This window comes from Pelodiscus sinensis, chromosome 5, assembly GCF_052426305.1.
Source record: "Pelodiscus sinensis isolate ZL-2025 chromosome 5, ASM5242630v1, whole genome shotgun sequence".
Classification (NCBI taxonomy): Eukaryota; Metazoa; Chordata; order Testudines; family Trionychidae; genus Pelodiscus; species Pelodiscus sinensis.
The window spans coordinates 8,489,202-8,501,866 of record NC_143056.1 but is presented as its reverse complement, the minus strand read 5'-3'; positions in this window follow the sequence as shown (position 1 = coordinate 8,501,866).

Sequence of the window (12,665 nt, the reverse complement as noted above, 5' to 3'; positions counted from 1 at the left end):
GTCAACATGATCTATGGCCATAAAAGAAAACTGTTTATTTTGGCTATAAAGGAGGGAAAGTTAGCAGTAATTTGAGTATTTATGTAGGCATCAGAAATATCTTGGATGCTTCACTTGACAAATACAAACACAGCAAATTCTCTGCCACAAGGAGTTTATAATCCAGTGTTAGTTCCAATGCAACCAGGCTTTGGGCAACTGAAAGAAAGAAAGAAAGAAAGAAAGAAAGAAAGAAAGAAAGAAAGAAAGAAAGAAAGAAAGAAAGAAAGAATCTCTCTAATTTTAGAGCCTAGGGCTATGTCTAGACTGCAAGCCTCTTTCGAAAGATGCTCTTTCAAAAGATACTTTCGAAAGAGCCTCTTTCGAAAGAGAGCGTCTAGACTGCACGCGGAACTTTCGAAAGAGCAAGCCGCTTTTTCGAAAGAAAGCACCCAGTGAGTCTGGATGCTCTCTTTTGAAGAAGCCCTATTTACATTCAAGAACGCCTTCTTTCGAAAGAAGCACTTTCGAAAGAAGGCGTTCTTCCTCGTGAAATGAGGTTTACCGCCGTCGAAAGAAAAGCCGCGTTCTTTCGATTTAATTTCGAAAGAACGCAGCTGCAGTCTAGACGCAGGTGAAGTTTTTTCGGAAAAAGGCTACTTTTCCTGAAAAAACCCCTGAGTCTGGACAGAGCCTAGGAGGGTAACCACCAGGGAAAATACCAAATTTCAGACCTGGTACAACCCAGTCCAGACCTGCCCTCAGCTTTATTTGGGCACTGGTATCTACCTGCCCTATGACTGGAAAATCAAAATCCAGATGAGATGTAGCAACAATTTTTACAGCCCTCTCTGTATGCTAATTTAAGTTGACCCATAAAGCCAAAATAACTCAAGACATTTTTTCAGGGGTTTTGGTGCCCATGTTTGCTTTCATAATGAAACAGTGAATAATTTAAGAAAAAATGTACCTGCCTTCCAATATAGTAATATTTGACTAACAGCAATAAGTCATCAGAAGAATTGGATCTGATCAGTTATGTCACATCTGAAGAAGAGAACAGCAACATATGTTTTAGCTGAGTTTATTTAGGACATCCTGCTGCTCGTGCTGGCCTACAGAATGGTCAAGTTTCATAAAAATAATGTTCAGACTATTTGTATTCAATTAAATGTTTATTTAAAATTTCCTCTTGGTTTACTGATATAAATGTATTGTTCATTTTTCACATACCGAGCACTGTTGTTTGGTCTCAAGGGAATTACTTGTTACACATTGAACAACTGTGACAGATTAAAAAGAACATGTAAGGAAGAAATTAGAGGTTGAGAGGATATGACCAAATGTTTCCATGGTGTTTTGCCAAAATGTCACTTAAATGCCAATGAGATTTTAATAGGAATATTTCCTTCAGAAATCATCTTACCCACCAATAAAATAAATCTTGTCTGTATCAATAGCAGGCCCAATCTTTTCTTTTTATATTTGAAACTACTTTTAACATGGGAGATGAATGTTCTCTCGCTGCACATCATGCATCCTGTTAACAAGGGGGAGACTCCAGAGTCAATGGGTGTCTAGGCCAAAGTTTTCATACTGAATATCTGTATCCATGTTTAGACCTCTAGGCCAAGAATTTCAAATACGACTCATTATTTTGGGTGCCTCTACATTTGGGGGTTCTACTTGACAGGCTTTAGCAGGGTCTTTTTTTCAGGACTTGCTGAGCCCCTGTTCTTGGAAAATCAGATGCCTTTATGGTGCCCTAGGTTTGGACCCATACAATCAGCACTTGGGAACACGTTGGCCTGAATAGGGATGTGGGTGAGTGACTTCATCCATTCCAGTTTGAAAAATGCTGGCTGTCCCTGTCTTTCCATTAGGCCGCTAATTTTGATTACCCCTATAATGCCATCAATGCAGAACTTTTCCACTAGGCATTTTCTGACGCATGATCATGTACCAGAGGAGAATCCTTTGGGAAGGTCGGAGGCGGAGTGCCAGACAAAGCATTCCTGAGAAATGCGCATTTCAAGAATTTAGAAGTATTTTCTACTAGTATTTTCCCCTCTGCATGGAAGATCTTTTCTGAAAAACATCTTGATCGGACAACTCGAAATGTGGTTCATTTCTTTGCCCTCAAAGAGATGTCAGGTTCGAGTCATTTTAGGAAGCTCACAGAGTTAAGTTTTGGGTTGTTCTATAACTTTTTTGAAGTTTCAGCTATGTTGGCTGCAGGGGGGCTGAGAGCTTCTGCAGCATCCCAGACAAAGTGGGGGAAGAAGACGCAGGGCCCAGGTGGCACACCCAGCCCTCAGAGACACACAGAGCGGTGCATGGGCACTCCAGTGGTGATTTAAAGGGTCTGCTGCTGCCGCAGACCCCTTTGAATCACCAGACTCTGGGGCAATTGGCCTCTTTGATCCCCCCTCCCGCTGTCGGTGTGCTTGGTTGGCTGTAGGATTCTAGAAGCACCTTTGTGATGGGGTGACTCACCGTTTGATTAGGGTGCCTCTATGGTGAGATTACACCAGCAGAGGCATGCAGAGCAGTGACACTACCCAGAGAATTAGGCCCATTGCTTAGCTATAGGAAAATATAAAACACGTACCCGTTAGGAATAAAAGGGTGACATTTCAGATTGGGTGCCCGAATACCACGGTTACAGTCAGATTGGAAATATATAGCAAAGTACATCACCTTACGTGTGTGTTCTATTCACACCCTTGAAAATTCCGCTATTTCCATATCCTTCGCCTCTCCTAGGCAGGAGAAGAACTCGCTCCACTCAAATGTCTTATGTCCCTATAAGTAGAGCAACATTACATACCATGCAGCATATAAACAAGGCCCTGATTCTTTAAAAAGAATCGGAAGGGTTTGTTTTTGGTTGGCTGGACACACGAGAGTGGAGGGGAGCCTAAGGCCCAGGGCCAGATGTGACCCCCAGCTTGCTTGGAAATGGCTCCGGGGCTCAGGGCTCCTCCCCACTCAGCACTGGGGAGCCCACGCTGGCACTCCAGCTCCCACTGCCCTCCACCTGACTGATTTTTCTGCAGGTGAGCGGTCACCAAACCCAAAACAGTTTCTCCACCGCTGCCCTGCATAAAGAGCTTAGTGTGATAAGCCAAGCTCAGTGTTCTTTGCCTTGCCCTCAGATTAGCCTAGGATGCAATCCAATGTACTTGTATGGTAATACAAAGTAGATGTTTATTTAATTGTCTTGTGAGCCTTTAGTATTGTATATCGGGAAAGTGTAGTTTCCTTCCTTGTTCCTTGTAAAACTATTAATTTTTTATTTATTGTGAGAAAAAAAATGCCTGACAACTGTGTTGGCTGGATCCGATTTTTCACCTCTGCAGTTTTGTGCAGCATCTTCCTGGAACCTGCCTGTCTGATTGATATATACGACACCTGATGACCTGGAGTGGCTGCATGTTTAGAGAAAGATGCAAAATATTAGTTTGCCAGTGGGAGCAGCTATCCCTAACTTTACAATAGGTGAATCTTATAAGTAATCTAAACGAGTGATGCATCTTTATGAAGACTTCAGGGGCCCAACGCTTGGCAACAGTGGTGCCATTAAAATGTATAAAACAGTACTGTAGGAAGCACTTGATTTTCTGGCTTCATGAAACACGAACCTAAAATTTTCTGGGCTATGGTAAGTATACTGGTAGCGAGTCAATGACAAATCAAATATTGCGTCCTTTCCCTGCACAGACTAAAGAGTATGATTACTTAAGAACAGCCATACTCAGTCAGATCAAAGGTCCATCTAGCCCAGTATCCTGTCTTCTGACAGTGGCCAATGCCAGGTGCTTCAGAGGAATGACCAGAACAGGTATCAAGTGATCCCTCCCCTGTCCCCAATTCCCAGCTTCTGGAAAACAGAGGCTAGGGACACCCAAAGCCGTCCTTAGGATTTAGGGTGCCCTACGCACTAGTAATAAACTAGCATGCCCTATGCCCAATAGCAGCCCAGGCTAGGGGAATGATGCTGTTTTAGAGATGTGATTGTATAATCTTCAGCAATACACTAATGAAATATTTTAAAGCAAGTTTTAAGCTAAGATCCTGTAGCTAAATAGTAATTTCAAAAACAACCGGTTGTCCTCTGGTACCTGAGAGACAAACAAATATAGAGGATCATGAGCTTTTATGGGTAAAACCCAATTCATCTGCCCATCCTGTCTAATCTGATGAAGTGGGTTTTATCCATGAAAACTCAGGATCCTCTATATTTGTTAGTCTTTAAGGTACTGCAGGACTATTAGTTTTTTAAAAAGTTATAGACTAACCTGGCTCCTCCTCTGAGGCCAGGTCTACACTAGGGAACTATTTCAAAATTACTAAATTTGACATAAGAACTCTCGATTTTACAAATTTGAACATGTGTGTCCTTACTACGTGGAAGCATCGAAATTAATCTGAGGCAGACACGCTACCTCAACTCAGAACCCCAGGAAGCACTATGGGGAGTTGTGAACCCCAGGAAGCACTTCAGTAAGTTGCAATTAGCAGCACCGGAGCATCCACACTAATGTTATTTCGAAATTATTATGTCGGAATTAGCGTTACTCCTCATGAAAGCAGGGCTACAGATTTCGAATTCTGCAGCCCTTTATTTCAAAATAATGGGCTTGATCGTATGGATACACAGCTTATAAATTCACATGTGGGGGGTTATTTTGGAATAAGGTCCTAGTGTAGACCAGGGCTGAGACTATAAATTCAAAAACTGACAGGCTATCCCTGGGGTTGGCAAATGCCTGTTAAATGGCTTCATTCCCACCTGAATGGCTCTTTCACAGATTGGATGTTCTACTAATAGCTCTGGCAGGCGTTTTCATTTTTAAGTTATCTGTATCCTCTGTGGAGGAATCAGAGCCACAGAACATGGACAGGAAGAGGCAGGTGGTTGGACATAAAGACCCAGCTGGTGCTCCAAATTTTCAGGTGTCCTACATATTTCCATATTCTGCAAATGAGTAAGGATGGTTCTGGGGACATTATCCCTGCCTGTCCTCTCTAATACTCATTGATGGACCTATCCTCCATGAATTAATCTAACTTTTTTGAACCTTGTTATAGTCTTGGCCTTCACAACATCCCTTGCCAAGGAGTTCCACAGGTTGACTGTGTTTGTTTTTAAATCTAAAGGGCCATTCTGCATAATTTGGTTTTAGTTTCTGAACAGTCCACAGCATTCTGGAGAGTTTGAACCTGGGAACTTTTGTTTGGGCCCCATCTCTAACACAAACTCTTCAGGCTACATTGTAGTTCCAGGAAAGAGTGTGATGAAGACCGTAGTGCGATGACTGTTTCAGGAAAAGCCACAGAAATGAGCTACAACTTGGAGGAGTATATCTTCATTCTTGGAAGATGCCGTAATAGCTCAATTCCTACAACTGATTGTACAAAAATATTTACTTTAGTGAAATTAATCCCAGATCACTTTTAGTTTCTTCTTTTGGAATATTTATTCTTGTTAGCTTCATGTGACCCTCGAGGAGGTGAGAGCTACCCTGATGGCATGTAGAAATTATGTCCTGGTCTACACCAGCAGTTCTCCATTGGGGTCTAATGCCTCCACAAACAGGTATCAGAGAGTCTGCCAAGTAGGGTTGGCATTAGACTCATTGGTGCCCAATACAGAAAGCTAAAACCATGCTGCTCTGAGCCCCGCCACTCAGGGCTGAAACCAAAGCCTGGATAGCTTAGCTTTGTGGGGCCCCTGTAGCATGGTGCCCCAAGGGACTGCCCTCCTGGCTACACCCTAATATAGGCCCCAACTTTTATATTTAGAAAAACAGTTCTTATGGCACAAGTGGGCCATGAAGCTTTTATAGCACATTGTGGTGGGGGTGGGGGTAGCTCTGTAAGTAAAACATTGAGAACCCTGGTCTATACTGCAGCTTAGATCAACCTAGTTATGGCAGTGTACATTCTACAGCCTTGTGCCTGCTGATGTCAGTGCCCTACTGCACTGACAAAATAACTCCATCTCCATGAGAGGCTTACAGCTTATGTCAAAATAGTTAGACCCTGCATTACTTACATCTATTGGCTGTCATTCTTGTTAGTTTCACAGTGCCACTGAAGCCCAGAAACGGACAAGAAAGCCGGCTCCCAGCTGGGCTGCTGCCAGGTCTCCCAGCCAAGTTGCCACCTTGGCTCCCTGCTCCATCCTTGGCTGCTGCCTGGGCTCTCAGCTCCCCACTTCCCTCTAGGAGCATGGCAGCTAACAGGACTCCAGGCGCAGATCATCCTGTGGGGAACCTGGCTGCCTTCCCAGACTCTCAGCTGCCTGCTTTTTACGAGGAACATGGCTGCGCCTGGCAGGGAGTCTCATGCATGGAGTCCAATGGTTTGCCCCATTCCCAGTAGGGAACAGGAAGTCGAGAAGCTTGGGGGGGCAGCTGTGCTCCCAGGGGGGAGCAGAGAGCCATGGAGATGAGAGCCCCCCTCCAAGCCCCCTCTTAAGTCAGTGGAAGTGCTCCTGGTGAGGATGTGCACCACTCACAGAAGCAGGGCAGTGTGGACATGAACCACCACAGTAATTATTGTGGCAGCTGTAAGGTGACCTAATACAGGTCAACTTAAGTTTCTAATGTAGCTATTCCCTTGCACTTGGAATAGAATGATCCCAACAAGATACGGGCTTCCAAAGAGCCCAAGAAAGCACAACGCCACTGTGGGGTAACATACACCGAGACTCCAAAGCAGTGATGTTGAAATTCAAGTGGCAAAGTTTTCAGATCTGCCTTCCTGTGTAAAAGAACAACACTAACATTTTCTAAAATGTGCTTACAGCAGTTTGCTTTGGCTTAACATTCAAACACTTATGCCAGAGAGTTTCTCCTGAGCAGGAGAGATGGGTGTAGACAGGCAGGCAGTACAGCGCAGTAAATTTCAGTCTCGGGGTCTGTAACACAGTTTAAAAAATAGAGTAAAAATGCCGCTATTTTTAAAAAGTTTTTGTTTTGTTGTTGGCTTTTGCCTCATGGGACTAGAAAAAGAACAAAAAATCAATACATGGGATACTGCACCCCTAAAGACAACAGACAGGGTGAGCTATTGGTGAACCCCAGTAGGTACAGAAGAATTCAGGTCTGGTTTGGGGAAACAACCAAAAGGTTGGTAGCTTTTCTGATGCTTATATGAACCATCCAAAGCTTGTGAGTCATGTTGGCCAAAGAGTGCAAACAGTAGCCGCAAGCATTCAGGGTATGTCTACACTACAGCGCTATTTCAAATTAACTTAATTCGAAATAGTTAATTCGAATTAAGCTAATTCGAATTAACGCATCTACACACAAAAAACTATTTCGAAATAGCTTTTTGCTATTTCGAAATAGCACGTCCACACTGAGTAGACCCTGAACCGAAGTTAAGGCCAGAACCAGTACTGGCAGGGCATCAGGTTAGGACTTAGTGTGTGGGGCTGCTGCCTGAGACTAACTGAACTCCATGCTTAAAGGGACCCTACCCCCACCCCGGACAGACAGTTCTCAGGGTTCCTCACTTGCTTGTCTACCTCGATGAGGGACAGCAAAGCAATCCTGGCTTGGAGTGCCCTGAGTGCCCGCACTTGGGACACCACAGCACTCAGCCACGTGGAGCCAGAGCTGCCCCTGGGCATGCCGGTGCATCTCCTGGGGTCGTTGCCATCAGCCTGGCTGCACTTGCTGCAGGCTGCCATCGGGGGAGTGGGAGTCCATCGGGGGAATGTCAGGATCCAGGAGGCCCTGCGGAAGAGCGTCCACCCCAAGGAGCCCTCAGAGCCACCCCAGTCCTCTCCACTAGGGGCTAGTGCCCCATTCCTCCCTCACCTCCTTCCACTTACTCTTCCCGAGCCCCCTTCCTGATGTCAAACAAAAGATAAGTATGTTCAAAAACAGAAACTGGGTTTATTGAACAAAACTGGGGGGGGGGAATGGACTTCTTGGGAGACTGGGAAAAGGAGGTGGGAGAGGGGAAAAGAGAGGGTGGGAGAACCCTGGGAGGAGGGAGCTGGAAGGGGGAAGAAGGGTGGGGAAGGTCAGGGTTAGGAGACTCGCCGGACCAACTTTATTTTCATGCAACTCTGCTCCTGGGTTCGCATGTGGCCTTTGGTGGCCTGGCTGGCAGCTCTCCTGCCATGGACGGCCGCATTCCTCCATCTAGTGCGGAGATCATGGATGTTGGGGGCATCGCCCCCAAACCTGAATAAGGTCCATGATCTCCACCCTGGACCAGAAAGGTGCCCGCCTTCTCCAGCCCGTCAGGCTCCTGGGAGCTGGCAGACTGCTCTTGGGGAGCCTTGGAGGGCTGGCTGCCAGTGGCTTGCTGGCTCATGTTTTGGGGCCACTGGGTCAGGGGCCCCAGTGGCCACTGCTGGCTCTGGGCTGGCAGGCTTAGAGCTGGCACAGGCACTGTGGCCAGGGTCTACCCCTTTAATGGCTCCAGGGCTGAGGGAGAGGAGAATAAGTTTTCCTGGTTGTGCCCAGAGTAGCCACCAGGGCTCCCTGGGAAGTGCTGGAGGCCCCCTATTTTGAATTAAGTGTCTACACAGCACTTAATTCGAAATAGCTATTTCGAATTTGGCGTTACTCCTCGTAGAATGAGGTTTACCAAATTCGAATTAAGCGCTCCGCTATTTCGAATTAATTTTGAAATAGTGGTTTGCATGTATAGACACTATTAAAGTTAATTTGAAATAATGGCTGTTATTTCGAATTAACTTTGCAGTGTAGACATACCCTCAAAGAGAAAGTTAAGAAGTGACTTTATAATAATCCATGGTATCTACTGGAGAGTCCCTTGCCTTTTAGCATCACTGTTGGCACATGATGGCATATATTACTAACAACTGGCCAGATAAACTAACGTAATACAGGCAGTCCCCGGGTTACATGGATCCGACTTACATCGGATCCCTACTTACAAACGGGGTGAGGCAACCCCGCACTAGCTGCTTTCCCCCAGCAGACCAGGGAGACGCGAAGCTAGCGCCCCCGCCCTCCAGCAGACCAGGGAGACGCGGAGCGGCTTTTCTCAGCAGACACCTCATCTTGAGAATAAAGGACTGAAAGAAGTGAAGTGTGGGAGAATAAAAGTGAGCTCTGGAGAAATGTTTGGCTAGAGTTTCCCCTACAATATGTACCAGTTCCGACTTACATACAAATTCAACTTAAGAACAAACCTACAGTCCCTATCTTGTACGTAACCCGGGGACTGCCTGTATATGCCATCATGTGCCAACAATGCCCCTCTGCTATATACATCAACCAAACTGGACAGTCCCTACATAAAAGAATAAATGGACACAAATCAGATATTAGGAATGGCAATATACAAAAAACCTGTAGGGGATCACTTCAATCTCCCTGGACACACAATTGCAGATCTAAAGGTAGCCATCCTGCAGCAAAAACCTTCAAGACCAGACTTCAAAGAGAAACTGCTGAGCTACAGTTCATCTTCAAGTTTGACATAATCAACTCAGGATTAAACAAAAACTGTGAATGGCTCGCTAACTACAAAAGCAGCTTCTCCTTTCTTGCTATTCACCCCTCCAGATCAGCTACTAGAAGTGGGCCTCATCCTCCCTGATTGGATCCACCTCGTCATCTCCAGCCTGATTCCGGCCTGCATATTTATACCTGCCTCTGGAAATTTCCACTACATGCATCTGACGAAGTGGGTCTTTGCCCACGAAAGCTTATGCTCCTACACTTCAGTTAGTCTATAAGGTGCCACAGGACTCTTCACTGCTTATGACTAAGGTTGCAAGTTCTGCCAGTTCATTTCTCTCTTTTTGAATGTCCCTGAAAACAATTTTCGTGATGGCCATTTTGTGCCCCTTAGATCTGAAAACCCAAACCAAATTAGAATATCTGCTTCCTGTGTTAAAACTTTCATTAGTGGCGGTGGTATTCCTGGGGTGTCCTGTGGGTGTCTGTGTCAGTTACAAAGCTGAGCTTTGCCCTAATGCCGTAGATAAACCATTCAAATGCAAGATTCACACCTGGACAGAATATTTCATACAACAGTGTTTTTTAGTCTGAACAGATAAAGGCACAGTGTGATCTAATGGCTGGAAGGTGAAGCTGGATAAATTCAAACTAGAACATTGGTTCAAACTTAAACTCTGAGGGTACGTCTAAACTACATGGCTCCGTCGATGGAGCCATGTAGATTTGTTTGTTCAGCAAAGGGAAATGAAGCCGCGATTTAAATAATCGCAGCTTCATTTAAATTTACATGGCTGCCGCGCTGAGCCGACAAACAGCTGATCAGCTGTTTGTCGGCTCAGCGCGCTAGTCTGGACGCTCCCCTGTCGACATGAAAGCCTTTTATCGACCTCCCCGGTAAACCTCATCCTACGAGGCATCACGGGGAGGTCGATAAAGGGCTTTCAGGTCGGCGCGGGAGGGTCCAGACTAGCGTGCTGAGCCGACAAACAGCTGATCAGCTGTTTGTCGGCGCAGCGCGGCAGCCATTTAAATTTAAATGAAGCCACGATTATTTAAATCGTGGCTTCATTTCCCTCTGCCGATCAGCCTAATCTACATGGCTCCATCGATGGAGTCATGTAGTTTAGACACACCCTGAGAGTAATAAACCTTTGGCCCAGCTTCCCAGGAGGTGCGGTGGATCTGAAGTCAGGATGGGGGGCCCTAATGCAACCGCAAGTTAGTTTAGATGCAGGAATCACTGTATAAAATCCTATGGCTACGGTAACCGACAGACTGACCAGGCCCCTGAGCAAAGTGAGGTAGTGGCTCCATGCTCCTGGAAGGGGCGGAGCCTCAGGAGGGAAGGGCGGGGCTATGGCAGCATCCTCAGCACTTCCTGGGCCATGCCACAGCCCCACTGGCTCTCCTGAGTATTATACAGTTGGATTTAAAGGGCCAGATGCACTAGCAGTAGCAGCAGCAGTGGTTGGGAGCACCAGGCCCCGGGGCAGCCTCCCCTTTGCCCCACCCCCACCCCCATTGGCGGGCCTGCCTATGGCCGGTGTTAGGCCAGAGATTAGACTGAAGGATGATAATGTTCTCTTGTGGCCTTCACATTTATGATTCCTGATGACTGGCCAGATCAACCCAGTTCATGCTCTTGATCATTGGCTGCTTATGAGTGTGGGCCTGGATTGATTTGTATTTGCATGACTGTTGCGGGAAAGGCTGTTTTTTGCCTGGACATTCATATTTATAGAGCAACAGCAAGATTTACACTTCCTCATACTTTATTTCCCCATTTTAAAAGGTTTTGTTCATTCCATCCAAGAATGGAATCAATTCCATGTGAATCAGGTGATCGCTCATGCCCCAGGAACACCAAATAGTTGAAATAAACTCTTTCTGAACAATCCTCTGACCCCCCCCAAACTGCAGCATGTGCTTGTGTAAGAACTATCTTCCCCTAGCGTGCGTTTGGTTCATGAGCAATAAGAAACAACACATTTCACTGGATAATTGATTTGTAACAAATTCAACCTTTTCTTCTCCAGAGTCAGGCAAAATGTCTAGATAGCTGGTGCCAGACCCTCAGAACGCCATTGCCTTCAGTGGAGTTATGTCAGTTTACTCCGTCCGAGGATCTCGTCTCAGACGCGCAGGGACGCGTGAAAGTGAAAAAGGGATTTGGGGGAGCAGGTGGCTAGTTAGACATTCAGAACATTCAGAAGGATTTGGGGTTCAGATATGGTCTGGCTTTGTATGGATTAGACCGGGGTGGGCAAAGAGCTGCCCAGAGGCCAGACATGGTTTTCCAGGGTTAGCCCCTGGTGGGCTACCTGACACTTTATTGACCAGCGCATCCACAGATACAGCCGCAAGCAGCTCCCATTGGCCGCGGTTCACCATTCCCAGCCACTGCGGAAAGCAGTGCTTGTTGGGCTACTGCTTCCTGCAGCTCCCATTGGCCAAGAACAGTGAATCGCAGCCAATGGGAGCTATGAGCAGCCATACCTGTGGACATGCTGGTAAATAAAGTGTCTGGCAGCCTGTGTATAGCCTGTGGGCCACTTATTGCCCACCCATGGATTAGAGAACGTTTTCATTTCTTACATCAGGAGTCTCCTATTCCTAGATATAATCGGCACTTGGCTTGAGTAGCCTCCTTTTACTCTCAACAACAGCTTCAAAAATGAAGCACATCCTTGCAGTTTTGATCCCCAAGGCAGCTCTAGGTGGAGGCATCACTCTTTAGAATAGGAACACTTGGGAACTTGAAATTCATCCCGGCCACTGGTGCTGCTGCCGCGGTATCCGGAACTTGAACCATTTTTTTAAAAAATCATTTTTTCCTTTAAAATAAATGTTATGATTAAATATTGTGCCTCATTGAACTCAAACCAACCTTGAAGCAAACCAAACTCAGAGCTTAGTTGCTGTTAATCTTGATGGATGTAAAAGTTTGTGCCAGCTGAAGCAAATATTTAAGGGGACTACTTCAAGCGAAAGGAAACAAGAAGCTAAAGTGGCACATTGCTCCGCTTTGAAAATGTACTTTTCTGTCCTTTTGGGGCGTGGCATGTTGTGTGTGATAGAGCCAGTGTATGAAAAGTCAACAGCTGGCCCTGTAGAACCAATTGATCTTCATTATCCAGCAGGACAATTTTCTCTGTTGTTGGAATTGTTCACAATATTTCTTGGTATTGGGCAAGTATTTGTTACCTCGGCTGGGGTTTACCATAT